This window comes from Lepisosteus platostomus, chromosome 12 (genome assembly GCF_059453375.1).
Source record: "Lepisosteus platostomus isolate fLepPlt1 chromosome 12, fLepPlt1.hap1, whole genome shotgun sequence".
Classification (NCBI taxonomy): Eukaryota; Metazoa; Chordata; class Actinopteri; order Semionotiformes; family Lepisosteidae; genus Lepisosteus; species Lepisosteus platostomus.
In genome coordinates, this window is record NC_142622.1 from 19,221,213 (window position 1) to 19,238,835 (window position 17,623).

The 17,623-nt window shown below is 37.6% G+C and overlaps 1 protein-coding gene across 6 annotated transcripts in view; it reads left to right on the plus strand.

Annotated features, from left to right (window-relative positions):
- Positions 1 to 3,991: 3,991 nt before the first annotated feature.
- znf516 (zinc finger protein 516) overlaps positions 3,992 to 17,623 on the plus strand; it is a 70,409-nt gene continuing 56,777 nt past the window's right edge. The window contains exon 1 of one of the 6 annotated variants that reach the window (XM_088601284.1): positions 3,992 to 4,234. The gene's annotated coding sequence lies outside the window, so the exon portion shown is untranslated. Of the gene's footprint in view, positions 4,235 to 4,674; positions 4,720 to 7,382; positions 7,892 to 14,022; positions 14,095 to 17,623 lie in introns of those variants that run through there. The other 5 variants (XM_088601282.1, XM_088601286.1, XM_088601281.1 and 2 more) reach the window with 5 other exon arrangements.

Genomic DNA, 17,623 nt, shown 5'->3' on the forward strand with positions numbered 1-17,623 from the left:
GTTTGTGTTTCACTATTTATGCTGAAGAAGTCTACTAGAATGACATTGTCAATGCCTTTGAGGATTTTGAACTGGGTACCCTTGAAGTCTCTGTTTGAGCCTAAAAATGTTATTTTAGCTGTGACTTAATACAAGCCTATGACTGGAGATAATCATATTTCTAATCTGGAGGAACCTATTTATTGTTTAAACCAATACCTAGATAAACTTTGTGTTGTGTGAAATTTAGAAGTTGGATGTACAGCAGGAGAAACCATATCACAGCATAAATGCTCAAAAATCGTATTTGTACAATTAAAGTCCTTGATCTGTAAAAATGCTGTGAAAGTATCTTGCATAAAGTAAAGCCTGGCACACAGCAGGAATATTTGCTTCCAGAAATATTTTTCTTCAGAACTATTCAGGAAGCATTTTCAGGAAGCATGTTCAAGCAACACATAATTATTCCCAGTGCCCAGCTGAAGATTGAAAGGAAGCCATATCACACTGTGTGATGCTGCACTGAAAATCGCACTAAAACATCACTGAAGATGAAAACAGCCTTTTCTGACAGTGTGCAAATTTATTCAAACAAATGGTCATTAACTGACATTGGATTTGAAAAAGATGCAGACAACAAAAATCCACAGAAATTATTTTTGGGAACAAATGTTGCACAAAATTAATAATAAAAAAATTAAACTGATGCCTTTGAGGTGTATCCAGGGAATGTCTATCCTGAATCTGGAAAAACTGATATATCAGCCTCTGACAAAAGTACAGTATGGTTACATAAAGTAAATGTTTTACACCATTCTCTTGAAAAAAATTGTCCTTACCCCTTTAAAAACCCATTGCTGTTTACCAATGATGGAAGTCTTTAATCACATTTTGGCATACTACTGTATATGTGAACTTTCTGCCCATTTTGTTTTTTGCAAACTTCCTCCAGCTTCTGCAAACAGTTACTGTTCTCTTTAACTCTGTCCAGAATATTTCAATCCAGTTGTAGTCCTGCAATTAAGAAGGGTAGTCAAGAGTCATGTTGTTTATATTGTGAGCTGTTGATTTATTAGATTCTGAAATTCGAATTCATTGGTCTACAGGCAGATAAAATTAATCCATCCATTTTCTGACCACTTTGTCCAGTACAGGGTCATAGGGGAGCCAGAGCCTATTCTGGCAAGCAATGGGTGCAAGTCAAGGTACGCCCTGGACAGGACACCATTCCATCACAGGGCACACACAGACACACACTTCCTCACACTCACAACAGGGCCAGTTTTCCCACAAGCCAATTAACCCAGTGGAAGAATTTACTTTTTAAAGACAGGTTACAATTCATGTTGCAGAAAATGTTGTGAAATGTACTTAATAAATTAGATGTTTCACAATGCATATTTTGTATCCACAGGAACATTGCAATTTTTGAAATAACAAATTATGGTCAAACTCTGTTTGCAAATCACTCATTAATTAAATCATTATTTTATTAAGTTTCATTCAATTGCTACTGTATGTATTTTACAGAGGGTGTGAATATTGTTTGCCGTAAAAGTGTGTGTTTAATTTTGTATCTCACATATTGATTGGAGAAGTAGGCGGGTAATAGCTTGTTAAGATAAATTATTGTGCAACACAATGACTCACCTTTTTCCTACATAATCAAAGGCTTTTCTCAGACGACTCAGTAGGTTGAAGAATGAATGTAATGACTTTCTTACTCTACCTATGCTTTTTTACAGTTTATTTTTCACTACAATTGCTTACAATGCCACAATTCAACTTCATTCAGTGATATGGTAAGTGAAAAACAAAGTCCTTATCTGAAACAAATAACCAGACCTTTCAACAGCTCTTTATTGGGATTTAAAAGGGAACCAGGGCATACATTTGTTAAAGGGACAACATGTATTGTTAAAATCCACTCTGAAAGATTTTATACATTTATTTTCATTGACTGTAAGAGATTAAATACGTGCCATTTTATATCACCAAAGGTGACAGAATGCGAACATAATGTAGCCTCAAATCACTGAAGTGCAAGTGTTTAAAGTCTTGGACAAATAAATACATAAAATAATAATGCAAACTCCATTTTCTAGTCATTGGTAAATAATTGACCATGGATGGATCTATGGTTAAAAAAGATTTTGTTCAGAAAGGATTTCAGTAAAGACAATGTATTATTCAAAAGCCTATATTAAAATGAAAGAATATGATGCTACTGTTAATCTTCCATTCAATCACAAAATGGGAATTTAATAATAAAATTAATAATTCAGTGTTAGAAAAACTACCAAATAGTTTGAGCCAAGAATTATCATATCCTGAAGGCATTTACTTAGCAATAACAATATCCAACATACTTTATATTAGTGCTTCAGGCCTGGCTTCGACAAAAATATGAATGATCTATTTCTTAATGCAGTCATCTGTTGTGTGGTCTGGCTATATTATTGTATTTGTTCCCAGTCTTATTTTGTTTGTTCTGAAAGATTCTGTTTTTTTCTCCCTTAGGAATGATTGGGATATTGAATCGCGAGAGATTTCTCTGAATGAAACGGTCGGCTGGCCATTAAGAACTTTAAATGTTCTAACGACTAACACACTTAGCCCGAATCCTTCACAACGGCAGCCTGGTGAACTTCTACAACATGACCTAGAAGAGCGATAGCTGAAAGAAAAAAACTGATCTCAAATACATATTACACAGTGCATAATTCTCAATTGTTGCAAATGTGCAGTCGGGACTGGACGGGTGATATTTACAATGAATGACTCTCGCAGTGTTTACCGGGAAAATGAAAATGTGCTTCGAATTCCATTCCCACTCACATGCAGGCGGAGACCTCCCGCGACCTTTAGTATGGATACCATTCAGATATACGGGTTCGGCTGATCGCCTTGGAATCTGAATGTTCCCAGGCTCTCCCTTTTCTTATTATCAGACCCGTGCCTTCAAATGGTGCGTATGAAACTAAACTGAACTAAAACTAAATATATCCTTCACGCTATCTGAATATAGCCTGTATTCGACATCAACAGAAGAAGAATCGGTCGATGTATTAAAAAAATAACCAACATAAATGCAAACGTTCGGCCTCAGGATTCGTTTTAAATATGACTAATCGCTCTGCCAAGGAGAAAATAGCTCAACATGAATCCAAACTTCTAAAAGGTACCGATTGAGTGTCTTAGAAAACAGAATGAAATAAAAATGATATTATCATCTGTCTACAGCTTGCATTAATGTTAAGACCAGACTCCTGTACTAATTCTGATACAGATAAAAAAAAAATATGACTCACACCTTTAATGTATGTTATCGGTCTTTGGGCTCAGTCTTATCTTTTTGGGAAAAAGTTTTTTTTTGAAAGCGTCCTTTGTGTTTCCCATAGGCTGCGCATCTTTCACTTTCTTAGTATGGACATCGCTTTTCACCGCATTTTTGGACGGAGACAAATGATTGGCGTGTCGATAAACACTTTGTGTGAACAATTTAGGCTTGAGTCTGTGTAGAGTGCAGACGCTCTTCAGCTATGAATTTACAGGGATCCAGCTTGTTATATATTCGACATAATCTGCCTGCAGTTTCGTGTCTCTACCGATTACGTTATGCGTACGATGCAGAGATCAGCCAAATTAACCTGTGTGCTTTAGAAAGACCAAAGTAAAACAATATGTTGAAGCAGCACAAGTCTTTCTAAGGATATCTAAAATCAGGAATATCTGAACGAATGTGTTCAATAAATGAGGTAATAAATTGCGCTTCTTTGTCACTTAACACGTTCAGACTTTCCCCGCATCGCAAGAACTTTGTGCTGATGAGACAATAGTAGATAGTGTATGCATTTAATACGGGAGAAACCATTACTGGCTCAGGTGTACCACGACCAAGACCAGTGCTTTATAAATGTTGGCTTTCTTTCAAAATCAGCCTGTGACGCGCATCTTACAATTCGACGTTTAAGGAGGTTGTTCTTGTCGCCTAGGTTTACAGCTAGAAAAGGAGCAGCTTGCGTTTTTTTCGGTCAGGAAATTTACGTCCGATTCACAGTAATCCCCTTTGGAATAATGGAGCCGGCTCAGTCAATCATGTGCAGTTCTACATACAGCGCATGGTTTCACCTTCAGCTTTTTTTCTTTATCGGTCTGTCCTTTCTGAAATATTGAATATATACAAAGGTAGGTCTGATAACTCTTCCTCCCGTGGGCTCATGTGCAACGTGCTTGATCAAGATGGTTTGCTCAGGTATATTACTGTAATTTCGTGCCACTTGGAGCTGTAAAACAAAAAATATTAAACTTTGCTTTTAGGAGGAATAGATCGTTTTAATATTGCGGTGCCGGATACATTGGCAGTAATCCTTTTCAAATCTTTGTAGTTCGCGTAGCGACAGTATCCTTCCATTCTGAAGTGAAGGGGCTTGCAGCACTTTAAAGTAAAAATTGTATGTAAACATTTATATATGGTTTGACTATTGTGGAAGATAGGATATAAAGCATCAAGGCTACGACACCTTTCTAAATTATTAAGGGTGTCCAAATGTAATTGATTCAGGTTGTGTATATAATGCTGGATGTTACATTTTTAATTGCGTTACCTTACTTGATGCTTCTATGCGCAAAACTATAGAATCAAACGAAGCGGACAGTTAGTCTCTCGTTTTAAGGAAGTTGCGGGCTTTGAATCGTTTTAAATGTTGACGGCAGAGGCAAAGACTGTCGGAGCAAAGGGTATGTCTTAATTACAATTGTCTAAAATCATATCCAGGTCAGCGCTGGGCTTCAGAAATCTCGTGTAAAACGAGGGAAAGAGTTTGAAGGCTCGGGAAGCGCTCTCCATTGTAAAACTATAATTGTGAGCGGAGTTTGAGAAAATGATAATGACTCGGTGATTGTGCTGAGGATGGAGGAGGGTGCGGGGCGGCAAGGGGGGGTCGATAGTGAAGTGAAGACTCACTATAGTTGATAGGCATGATGTGTCTTTGGATAAGTTCGTTAGGGAGGGAAAGGAAGATCCGTGCCCTGGGTGAGGACAGTTTCTTGATAAAAGAGCTTTAGCTTATGAGGTGTAACCGCAAATAAATTTCTGGCGGAGAATGTTGTTACTATTATTTGCTTGAATGACGTAATAATACATTTAAGAAACACTGGCTCTGTGCCGGGAAGGCTGTTGACTGCCTCCTGTATTTTTTTACGAACGGTTTAATGTCCTTCTTTATATGTGCAGATGATTTTATTATACATAGCTCATTGTCCGCTTAATTGTATTTTCTCATAGAAGAAGAAATGAAAGGACTGTTATAACCTGTGGAATTTGTAATGCAAATAAACGCCAGTGGGAGTTGAAGCATATTAGCATAGTGTTACAGACTAACTTTTTGTTGAAGAATGTGGATTTAGCCTGCCAGTGCATAAAGAATTCAAAGCATTAACATTTATTGAAAGTTCGGGGTTTCCCAAGTGCAAGAACGAGACAAGTGAAGACTACAAGATAAACATCTGTTTGCATGGCAGCTTTTCGGTAGACAAAAATAGGTCGCTGCTTTCTTCAAGCTGCCGAAAGAGATACATTTCGAAACATAACATTACAGCTTGCTGTAACACTTAGAAGCCCGCAGTGATATATCGCATCTTCAGATGTTTTTGATTCAAAGAGCTACAGGATCAAATAAAGGTCAAGGAGGTCAAATAGCCATTTTTATTATCGGAATCGCTTGGGACACAAGTGTAATTAATGGACAGGATATTCATTTTCGTTAGGTGTTGAAAAGGTTGTTTAGAGGTGGAGGGATGCATGTTGGGGTAATCACCTTTCTTTATTATTTTGTATTCACTACGTGTGTCTGTTCAGTTGGTGATTGATGTGCGCGACAGCAACGAGAGAATGAAGTGTAATGTAAAGACACTCTAATACAGTACACACAGCTCAGGGAAATGAGTGACAGATGTTTCCACCAATCCGGGGCCGGTTATTTCATTGTGGTGCCTGTATGCTGCATGACACTCCAACTGTTTATAGTACATCAGCAAATCAATGTAGTTATGAAAGATTGTGCGTAGTTAAAACAACACATTACGCTGAAGGGCGGTTAGCATATTGATTATTCATACCTTTCACGACAACAAACTTAAAAAAAATTAATGTTCACGGCTCCTGTCGATTGGGGTACCCAAGGCGAGGGTTACAGTTTACAGTTAATTTGTTCGTTGGACACATGGTCGAAAGTCCTTTTCGCTACTCTTTTTTTTTCTTCAGATTTTTTACTGCTTACTTTATCACGAGTTGTATTTTGAAGAAATACTGGGGTTAGCAGCCACTACAAACATTTCTATATTAAGATCATTTTAGGCAATCAATTAATCTACATCCATGTTCATTCTAGAGGAAGGCGGAAATTGTGTTCGACTTGGAGGAAAAACAGAGCTGAAAAGTGAAACGTTAAAGCTAACTGGTCATGTCTGACCCTATAAACTGTATTTTCTTTGACAAAACGCGAGCTGTTCTCTCCAGAGCTCCATTTGCTGTTGTAATAATACTGCCGCCGAGGGAAAGAACGGTGAATTGTAAAGGCCATATCTGCATTCATACAATAGACATATTCAGTGAGGGAAGGCAGCTACTCACTGCACTGTTCTCACATCACCCTCTTACAGCGCAGGGCCTGTGAAGCTCAACAGTTTTTGCTCATAGTAGTGGCACCTATAAAAAAAAGGCAGGGAGACTTCAAGTAACCTACACAATAATGGAAAATTGCTTTGTGGCCACACGTAACACTTCAAAGACATAAAGTAACGCTTTTGTTTCCAGAAGGAACAAACCTTATTCGTCTATCAAAATCAAAGATGTTTTCTGTAACATTGTTGTCAAAAGACTGGCCGTTGTTAACGAAGCTCACACTTGTGTTGATGTAAAAACGAAATCGGTATTTTGATGTTTTCAAAATTTCATTGTGCGGTGTTTACTAAATCCTAACTCTATCAGTTGTTGATATCGATACAAAACAGTAGCGTGCCCCCCAAACACACACACATTAAAAATAGTGTTTACAAACTGCAGTATGTCGAAATAAGCAGCACAGCTTTGTGTGTATTCTATTACGTTATTGTTATTATTTACACTGAATTATTTACATCTCACTTTGTATTCCAACCGACAGTTGTGCTGAACAGTTTATCAACATCTTTGTGATAAGGGAACAAACTTATTAGTAAGCATTTAGTTTGTTGGTTTTAACTCAGGATCAGTGTTTTGGGAACAAAAATGATTTGGGCATTTTCCTTCGAATGTACATTTCCTAAATGCGTGTTGTTGTGCGTTTAGTGTTGGAGGGGGAGGTGATGCAATCCGGTTTTTATTTAATGTTTCAAGCCCTTATGTAAACTAAAATGAATATATCCCTGTCCTAACCAGACCTCACCGGCCTTTGCGTTTTCGGATTTGCTGGTAGCAGGGCTTGCTCAAGCGTTTACCTGGCAACGGCTGCTCAATGTTTGCGGTCCCCGGGTATCAAAGGCGGGGCTTGGGACTGAGCAACTTTTTTTTTTCGAGTGACTTGTCCTCGTCTCCCTGTTGAGGAGACGTCACACAGCCACCCTGAAGCCTACTGTTAATACAAGTAGCGCAACAGCGGGGGTGAACTGGCAACAGCGACCTAACTTCTAACCCTTGGTGTACCGATAGAAAAAAACAACACAGGAATCCAGCGTCCAGTGGATACAGAAAACAGTACCGTAAAATGTTTTAGGATTTGGGTATTCAGGAAGTGCTGAAGACTCTCCAATATCTAAAAAAAAAATAAAGAAATTGCTCGAGTTGTTTTTTTTATTTCATTTTCCAAATTTTGGATTCAGCTGCTGCATGGATACTGCAAGTACAGATCCCTTTGTTACTCGGCGTAGGTTGGTAAGAGATTTATTTCTATTTTAAGATTTTTAACTTATAATTTTGAATGTAAGAGTGGCAGTGCCACTGTGACGTTATTTTCTGAGTAAAATGATGGCTTTTTTGTTGTTCGTTTCGTGTGTGCCTGCAGATGTGCTGAGATTACGTTTGATGAGGATGAAGGGTGTGTATTTAAATACTGAAAAATGCATATGAAATTAGGTGATCGACTTTTCGAATGTCTTGTGTAAAGAACTTAATTTGAGTATATCAAAGGTTCATTAATATTAATTAAAGTGTGGGCCTTCACAGCTTTTAATAATATACAAAAACATAGTATTGTTTGTATTCGCGCAGTTTAATAATAACAACAACAAGAGGAACAGTATCGATAACGTAATATTATTCCTGGAATATGGTGCTTGCAGCAGTTATGCAAAAGTGTGCCCAGAAGTGAAAAAAACTGTTGCTAAACTGTTTTGTTGTTTTTGGCTGTTGTCACTGTAGTTGCAGCACTTTTTAAACTACGTCGATCTTTGTTTTCGCGAGTTAAAAAAACACGTAGGCTATAATCAGATGTCTTCACCGTGCTAGTTTAAAAGCGTGCAGTTTCGTTCCGTAATGGGCACTTTGGGGTACTTGGTCCCCTTCCTGGAATCTTGCTACCTTATACTAAACATAGAACCATTCGCTACATATTTTACACTATGATGTTGGCCAGGTGCAAAATCTGATAAGGCAAGAATAGATACAGAACTAACGAGTGCGGACGTAAATGAACAGGTGAGAGCTCAATCCGGTTATTTCCACACAGCTGGAGACTGGTGAGCAGCTATTTAGCTGCGTGTAACCGTAAGCAAGCGCAAAAATTAGCGTATCACAACATCAGTTTATGACTACACTATTCTTAAAACGACGAAAAGTAAACTGTACCAGACTGAAAACCCATTATACCACCGTAGGCTAAGGCGAGCAGCATTAGGATAACAGATTTCTCTGGTGAAAAGGGTACACTGATTTTTCATTTATTTTTTAACAGATGTCTTCATATACTGTTTTTGAAGGGGAAGATACTGTATTCAAGGGGAAAATCTCCCCGAATATGAGGGGTCATATTCTGAATCTCGAATAAATCATGTTTTTTTCGGAGAAATATGCTGTTATAGAAATTACAGTTTTAAATGCAATGAGGCGTAATTTAGGTTTAGTCATGTTTTAAGCGATGTCAAATTAAGAGTATCAGTAAAACAATAGGGTTAATATGTATATTGTCCAAAGTTATTGTTTTGGACTCAGGAGGCTCCTGGAGAGACGTCAGGAAATGGATTCATTGTCTTTGCGTTGGAAGAACTCAGGCCCCCTCTTCTCACAACGCAGCTAGGCTGCATCGGTAAAATGCTTGTGACGTTTAATCATTCGCTTTGGAAGCTGTCCAGATGAACCCTGAAGAATGTTAATGCACAATGCGCCCCGAGCTGTTAAAGTATAAACAGACATCTTAAATATGCAGAATTAAACCGCTGGTTCCGTCGAATTTTTAATTACTCCTTTCACTAATGTTAAAGTATAAGGAGTAGGTGCTCTACATGTAGTTACAACATTTTTCGCAAAACGTGCTGGCAGACGTTGTAAAATAATAACTCGACAAGTGTTCTCTTCTTTTGATTTTGGTTCTTGTGAAGAAATTGGGATTTTGTTTAGAGATCTTCACTTTGAGCAAGTTTTCAGATAGATTTTATCATATCCGAATGCGACTTTATTTTCATTTTCAGTTCTCATTGCAGAGACCGTATTCATTTGTGATAAAAAAAACTGAACCGCCTCTGCAACCAACTTTGCACAATACTCTCTGCTGTGCATTCAGTTATTGCCATTTTTTAAAGAAACACAATGTTTGAATTGCAAATTCAATATTTGCCTTTTTTTAACCTTTCCAGGCTTCTAGAGTATTGATTTTTTGTGTCTTCCAAGCATTATTTTTAAAATTTCAAAACCTTGCATAAAATCTAAAAAGGGTGGGACCTAACATTTAACACTAACTACAAGTCTGACTGTCCCATAATGAAAACCAATCTTGAAATCTTGAAAACCAATCAGCTATCAAGGTATAAGTGTTATAAAAATCAAGGTATAAGCATGAACTAAGTGATTTCAATCTTGAATGTTCTGCCTGGGTTGTAATGCTTATTGATGGGCATGAAGTTGTTTTTGAGTTTTAAAAAGTAGCATGTTCAGATCTTTTTGCATTATACCTTACATGCAAGTTGGATACTGTACAGTTCCACTTTGTCGAATATGTAACCAAGTGTCTGATAAAGACAAAACTAGCTGCAACAAACATTATTATCTCTTAAAAAAAGCAGTTGGTGACTAAAATATACTCTAGAACTACATGTATACGTGATTAAAACAGCCAGAGTAGAACAAAGATTTTTTTTTTATGGAATGCTAAGTGGCTTTGGTATTTTAACCAAGTTCTTAAAGCCCTACTGTGAGGAGGTGCAACAAGCCATTTAACATTTGTAGAAACTCCCTGATGTTGGGCAGTAAATTATTAGGCATCACAGTCTCTGCATTAGTAAAAATAACTCAGAAGCTAGAAGTATGAAATTAACTTCTATACTTGGAAAAAAAGAGATGATTTTGAAACCAGTGTTTAACTAGGCTTAGTTAGCTGAAGTGGGGTTCTATTTTTCCCTGTGTGTCAGGGACTGCACTATTAACGCCATCCTGATATTACATCATGTTTTCTCTCGGGATATTACTTCATGCTTGCTTAAAATCTGGTAGACTTTCTCAGGATAATATTATGAATGGACAACAAGGCATGACAGGAGACTGAATTCCCAGTGAACTCTTTCCTTGAGTGTTTTTGAGGAAGGAACTGGGAGGGGGCTTGAGAGACAAATGAGTCTCTTAAATTGTGGAAAACTGTGATAGAACTGCCTTTACAGACCTTCTTTATAAACAAGGACTTCAGTCCAAATTTCAGACTTCACCTTACATTGCCTGCAGAAAAGACTTTGCTTTGCATACATTTCTATGCATATCGAAAATACAAAAGCAATATTTTGAAGCAAAATGGGCAAAAAAAGAACTCTACACAATGTAATGTCACACATGGAATGATAAATCCCTATATTAAGTGATATGAATTAGAGCTGTATGGTGCTCAGTGTGACGTGGTATTAAAGCAATAATAAAGAATAAAGCGGTAATAAATGCAGTAAAAATGACAAAGTATATAACATCTCAGATTATGTGAAATATTATGGTTTAGTTTCAAATCAGTCATGTAGTTGCAGTGAGGTTACATTAAATGATACTGTAGCTTAATATATTTGGAACTCTTCATCCAAACAATACAGTAGGTACTGAATTTACACTTCTTTTATGGACTGTATCCAAGTTATACCCAGCAGCCATATCACCCTGCAACTCACAACTGGCAACCCACTGAAGCTAAGCAGGTGTGAGCCTGGTCAGTACCTGGATGAGAGACCTCCTGGGAAAATCTAAGGTTGTTGCTGGAAGAGGTCTTAGTGGGGCCAGCAGGGGGCGCTCACCCTGCAGTCATGTGGGTCCTAATGCCCCAGTGTAGTGACGGGGACACTATACTGTAAACAGGCGCCGTCCTTCGGATGAGACGTAAAACCGAGGTCCTGACTCTCTGTGGTCATTAAAAATCCCAGGGCGTTTCTCGAAAAGAGTAGGGGTGTAATCCTGGCGTCCTGGCCAAATTTCCCATTGGCCTTTATCAATCATGGCCTCCTAACAATCCCCCTCTATGAATTGGCTACATTACTCTGCTCTCCTCCCCACTGATAGCTGATGTGTGGTGAGCGTTCTGGCGCACTATGGTTGCCGTCGCATCATCCAGGTGGATGCTGCACATTGGTGGTGGTGGAGGGGAGTCCCCATTACCTGTAAAGCGCTTTGAGTGGAGTGTAAGCAATTATTATTATTATATCAGGGTTTTTGTAGTTTCTTATATTTCCAAATCACAGCCAAATTAAAACAGCAGCTTAGAAAGAAAACAAACAAACATAGTTTCCCAAAAGTTGGCAGCAGTCTAATTTATCCAGCGTAGACCTGAACAGGAGTTAGAAAATAACTGCAGCAGCTAAATGATTAAATCCACAAGAACAACATCAGTTCAGATCCCCCAGTCCTCCCCAGGTGATATCTCACTTGATTGATTCCTGCTTTGGCTCTAGACAAGACTTTAATGTTTCACTGTCAGTTAGTTCCAGAACGCATAGTGGCATTGTGTTGAGAAATAGAGGGCATTAAAATAAGGAAGTAACAGATGATGGGTAAAAGTATTTTGACAGGTAGAAGTAATTCTGCATTGATAGCAGTGGAATGATTTTAAGTAAGTAGACAATAAATACAACCTGATACCACTTCCTGTACACTACCTGCAGCTACTAATGAGTCAGATACTACAGCTAAAGAAGTATTTGTGCATTAGGAGTAGCTGAATTAGTTCAGTTTTGTTAAGTACAGTATACAGTATTTACTAGACATGCTGTTGTTATGGGCTTCCTTTGTATCTTAATTTGAAATAAACCCAGCCACAAAAATCAGTGTGAAAATGCAGAGCAAGGTCTGTGTTACTCATACATGTATCTTTGTGTAATATGACTTTGACTGCAGTAAACGTCAACTGTTTCCTCTTCACAAATACCTTGTCTGAATCACATTTACATTTCTCTTTCTATTACCTGCAAAGATAGAACAAACATTCATCCAGGAATGCCAGATTCCTTTTTTATAGTTGCCTGAATGTTGTTGTTTTTTTGCGTGTGTCCTCAGTTTAATTGAAAAGGACACCTTTTGTTCATAACAACTCCTCCTGAGTAAGAAAGTTAAAGAAGTGTTTTTTTTTCCCCAAGTCAAATGCTGTTAGATCTTACTGAGTAAACATCAGGATTCTCTTCACCTGGCTGTGTAGTATTCACAGGGTGAAGGTCTTGTAGATGAGAAAAATCTTCATGTTTATGCTACCAAGACATGGAATCTCACAGGATGTCTTTTGCATTGTTTTGGAAAATCAGATGACAAACTGAGCTGTTGTCCACCAGGATGAGTTCTACCCATAAAGTTTGTCACCCTTGCTGTCCTCCAAGATCAAGGATTTTAATCGGAATCCGTTTGTGGGAGCTGTTTTGAGTCAAGAATTTGGGGTTTTGTGTGTTCTGAATAGATAACTTGGAGAAATTAAATGGATTTACAAATGACTGGGTTGTTTACGAGTTGACAAAAATAATATGATGCTGGCAAAGGAGTGCAATTGCTAGTCGAAGCAAGGCAATAACATTAAATCAGCTTTACCCAGGGTTTAAATAATTCAGCAGTTGGGTGTGGAAAGCTCACAGAAGTGGCCTTCTTTACAACAGGGTGGAGTGTTACAGGACGCGCTGGGAGCTACAAAGAAAAAGGACGCCCGGCAGTCCCTGTTTTTAGTGGTATTTAGCAGTTCTTATATTTTGGACAACGTGGGATGACTTCTCTCAATCAGGTTAAAAAATAGCCAGCAATGTAAATTGATTTATTTATAAAACAGGGCAAACACTAGGTTCTAACAAAACAAAAAGAGGAAGAAGTACTCTGTAGCAACAAATTAAAGAATATGTTTGAGAAAATGTAACCCACTGCTTCAGAAATTCAACAGGCACTGCTAAAACTAAAATAAATGCAGAAGTGCTTAATATTGTATTAAACATAAGCCAGCATTTTTGTATTTGAGGTCTCCAATAGAATAAAGCTGTTTGCCTTCAGTTAAAATGACAGCAAGAGTCCATATTAGTAAACTGTGTGGAAACAGGATGGAGTTGAAGAGCTGACTTGATTACTGCTTTCAGTACATTTTTTCCTTTCTGATTTGGAAATGTAAATGATGCATTGTGGGTTCCAGACCTGTTGAGTGACCTTTTCTTCCTTAATAACCCAAATACTCCCTTCCCATCTCCCTCTCTCCCGATAGAACTTAATTGCAGGAGTTTGTTTTTCAAAGGTGATTTTCCTTTCATTCAAATTTGACATACTTTTTTACAAGGATAGTTGGATGTATGCATTTGGAGCATTCAAAACAAAAGAGACAAGGCTGCTATTGTGACAGGGTATCAGTGTAGGAGTGTCAAATCTCACATAGTAGCTGAATAGACTTTCAGTTCCCTCATCTGTTAACAGAAACACATCACCGTTATTTGCAATTTACTGTAAGTATGTTCCTTTAACTCCCTCAAATGTCTTGTCTTTTTTGGCAAAAACACAGTATGTAGCATGTATTGAATCTACAGCCTGGGACCTAGAGAACGAGTCCTTGTTTTATTTTCTGGAAAGACTTAGTTTGTAATAGATGTTTTGGTCAGAGCTTTAAATAAACATCCTGCTTTTTTAAAAACAATTAGGCAGTGTTAAATATAGAAAGAAAGCTAGCAGTCACTCACAAAGTTTAATATAATTCCACCTTTCAGCACTTTTCAGTTACCTGAAGATCTGTAATGTTTTCTTCATGCTATTTGTGTGAGAGCTTGAACATTTCCTAATATTGGGTCACTATTAAGTTGACAAAACAGCTGTGTGTAGCTTCTATATGCAAAACCATGGAAGAACTCTGCAGGTACTGTAAATGTAAAGTAGGGTTGACTCTTTTGTAAGGCACACAACCAGAAGACAGACACTCCTGGAAACAGAGCTTTCAATTTACATATTACATTAATTTGAATAACAGTTTGCTTGATGAAAATGAAAGTTTTTCTATGTGCTGAGAACGGCCTTATTTTCTTCACTGAAATTATAAATGAGTAGCAGGCCATGGGGAGCTCATGAGAGATGTTCTGTTCGGAAAGACTGTGTTTTTGGAATGTGATGTGTTTGCCATCTACCTTCCCTTTGTGTTCTCCTCAAACAAACAGTCTCTGACTGCTTTGAAATTACGTGCAGGGTTAACATGTGGCTGCTTAATCCCGTTATTAAGGTCATCTCTTTGTTGGGATCGATACAAAGCATGCTCGGTGGCTATCAAGCGATGTATCTGGCAAAATTAGAAAAAGAAAACTAATTTGGTAATCACTGGGATTAGTGGATTCTGCCTGGGATTTGCCACGGTGTGTTCAAATTGCCACATTTATGGAGATGCAGTTGCCTTAAAAGGAGATTGGTTAGCCAGCGTTTTCTAGGTTGATTAGGGATTATGGGCTATATTGTCCCAATTTGGTAGGATTTAAGTTTAGGTCTAATGTAAGACTAATTTCCCCCCTCCAATCCTTTTAGCTCAGCAAAGCGTATGTGCTAAAAAAAGTCAAAACTACAGCACAGTAACATCCCCTAAATTTTGCATTATCTTCAATTCTGAATGCACTGAAATTCTGACTCTGAAAACTTTCGTTATTTTTTAGCGACTCATTTGAACTTAAACGTTTGTTTTTCTTAGTAACTTGCACTTTCTGAGTGAGTCATGCTATGTGATGGGACTATATTAAAATTTCAGTTTTTTAAGGTTCTGCTAAAATGTCGTATCAGCCCATTTTGTAGAGTGCCATTTTTGTCTTTACCTTATAACAATATTGTGCAGTAGACACACCGTTCAAGCTACCCTAATGATCAGCATCTTTTATATCTACTTTCTTCTACATAGAGATGACCAAATAGCACCACTGTAAAAATATAAGCCTTATGGTAACATGATATAGACTGGTGTGTCTAATGCTAGTTTTCTCATTTAAAGATGTGACTAAAAAATTACAGTTGCAGTATGGTTACATTTAACAAACAGAGGAAGCATATTTTCTAGTGTGGATCTACAGTATGTAAACCACTTGACTTTTGTGATGACCTGAGAGGAGAGGATGACTGAGGATGATGTATGATTCAATGGGCTGACGGTTTTGTCCTCGGACTGTGATGCATCTGGGGTTACAGACACAGAATCCTCATGCTTTATGTGTCCAGGCACGGGCTTTAAACAGGAGTACTGTGGTGACACTGTGCAGAACATACAGTACTTTGTACAGATCAGTAGGAAAAGAGCATGACCAGTTGTGTTAGACCCTATCCACGTGTCGGCAGACATGTGGAAAGCCAATGAGACTGTCAAAGCCAACTTTCCTCTTCTATTCTTAAACTTTTTGTCTCAGCCTGGTGCCATCTTGAGCCTTCCTCTCAAGTTCACACAAACATCCTGAGAGCTACCTACAGGAGTACTGCCATAAAAAATGCGGTTGATACCAAATCCGTGGATGTGCTTTTGTAATGAGCCTGTGAGCAACTACAGTTACACAATACAACTACAATGTACGTTACGGTGTTTCAGAGTAAGTGAACTAGACTAATAAAAATATTTCCTGTTAACAATATTCATATTAACAATATCAACATTAAATTGTTATCAGAAAAATAATTCCAGTGCCCATTTGCAACATTGAAAAACCCTCCCAAGTAAAGAAGAACTAATGCTTGTAGCCTGTATCATGTTTTATGCTAAAATGTGTATTTTTCACAGTGGATATTGATTTAGAAAATGATTTAGAATTGGATTTTATTGTACAATAAAAAAATCACAATATTTGATCACAATATTTTTTAAAGGTAGCAAAACCAGATCTAAAGATATGTGTTATTTGAAGTTTTAAAAAAGATACAACGATAACCCTTTTATTGAAAAAAAATATGACTTAAAGGCCTCAGCTTCTTTGCCTTGGCTGTGAAAGACTAAATATTTACTCCCACAAAGAAAGCAATATAATGTTCCTTTTTAAAGTTTTAAGAAATCTCTTTTACACGTGGACAAACATATTCATCAGTCAGTACATTGTTGTTTCCCTCATTTCCTGAAGCAGGTTTGAGTGTATTCAGATAGTTTCCTGGAAGCATGTTTTTTGGCTTCCGTCAGATCTGCATTGAATGTTTCATTTGGATGCAGGCTGGGGGATTGTAAAGGCCTGTCCAGAGCTACAATCCTTCCTCACTGTGCTTTGTTTCCCTACACTCACACAAAAGGTTGCATTCCCTAAAGACCTAAAGAAAACCATGATGGATCTTCAATTGTGTTTGCTAGAGCTTAGCATGAACTTTTCATTTAGACATTTCTTCTTATTTCTCTAAGAAACAAATCGGTGTGCTTGGGACATCTGACCACACAATGCATTAGACTTGTATACAGCATGTGCTTTTTTCTTTTCCTAAGATAATTTTCTATGAAAAGGCTAGCTCCTTGACCTTTATATGAATGTTGTGCTTGTTTAGCTATTGATGAATAATTCTCAGGTTATCTTACACATTTTGTCACAGCAACATATAGTTGCTTACCTGTTGGTTTAGGGTTTTTATGGGCTTCATGCCTCCTGATGTTATAGACACAGTATACTAAGTCCTTCAGATATGAGTTGAGTCCTTTTTGTTTCCTTCTGTCTTCTAAAGTACTTCTAAATTATTCATACTGCTGTACTTCCAAGAACAGCCTGTGCACCTGCCACCTATGTATAACTTTGGCATTCTTTGTGTAACTTTATAACCTGACTTTGGAATTGTGTGATATCCTTACAGTGACACATACTAGCAGTGCTAGTAAGTGTCACTGTAGTAGTGTAGTAGTGTATCACTATGAAACGTTATCAGCACAATTAGTAAATGTCATGGTTAATCCTCTCTTTACCTAACCATTGTTTGGAGAGATACACCATGTAACTGCAAAGTCGTTTTGATTGAGCAGATTTTGATCTGTAGTACACTGCATGTTCACTAATG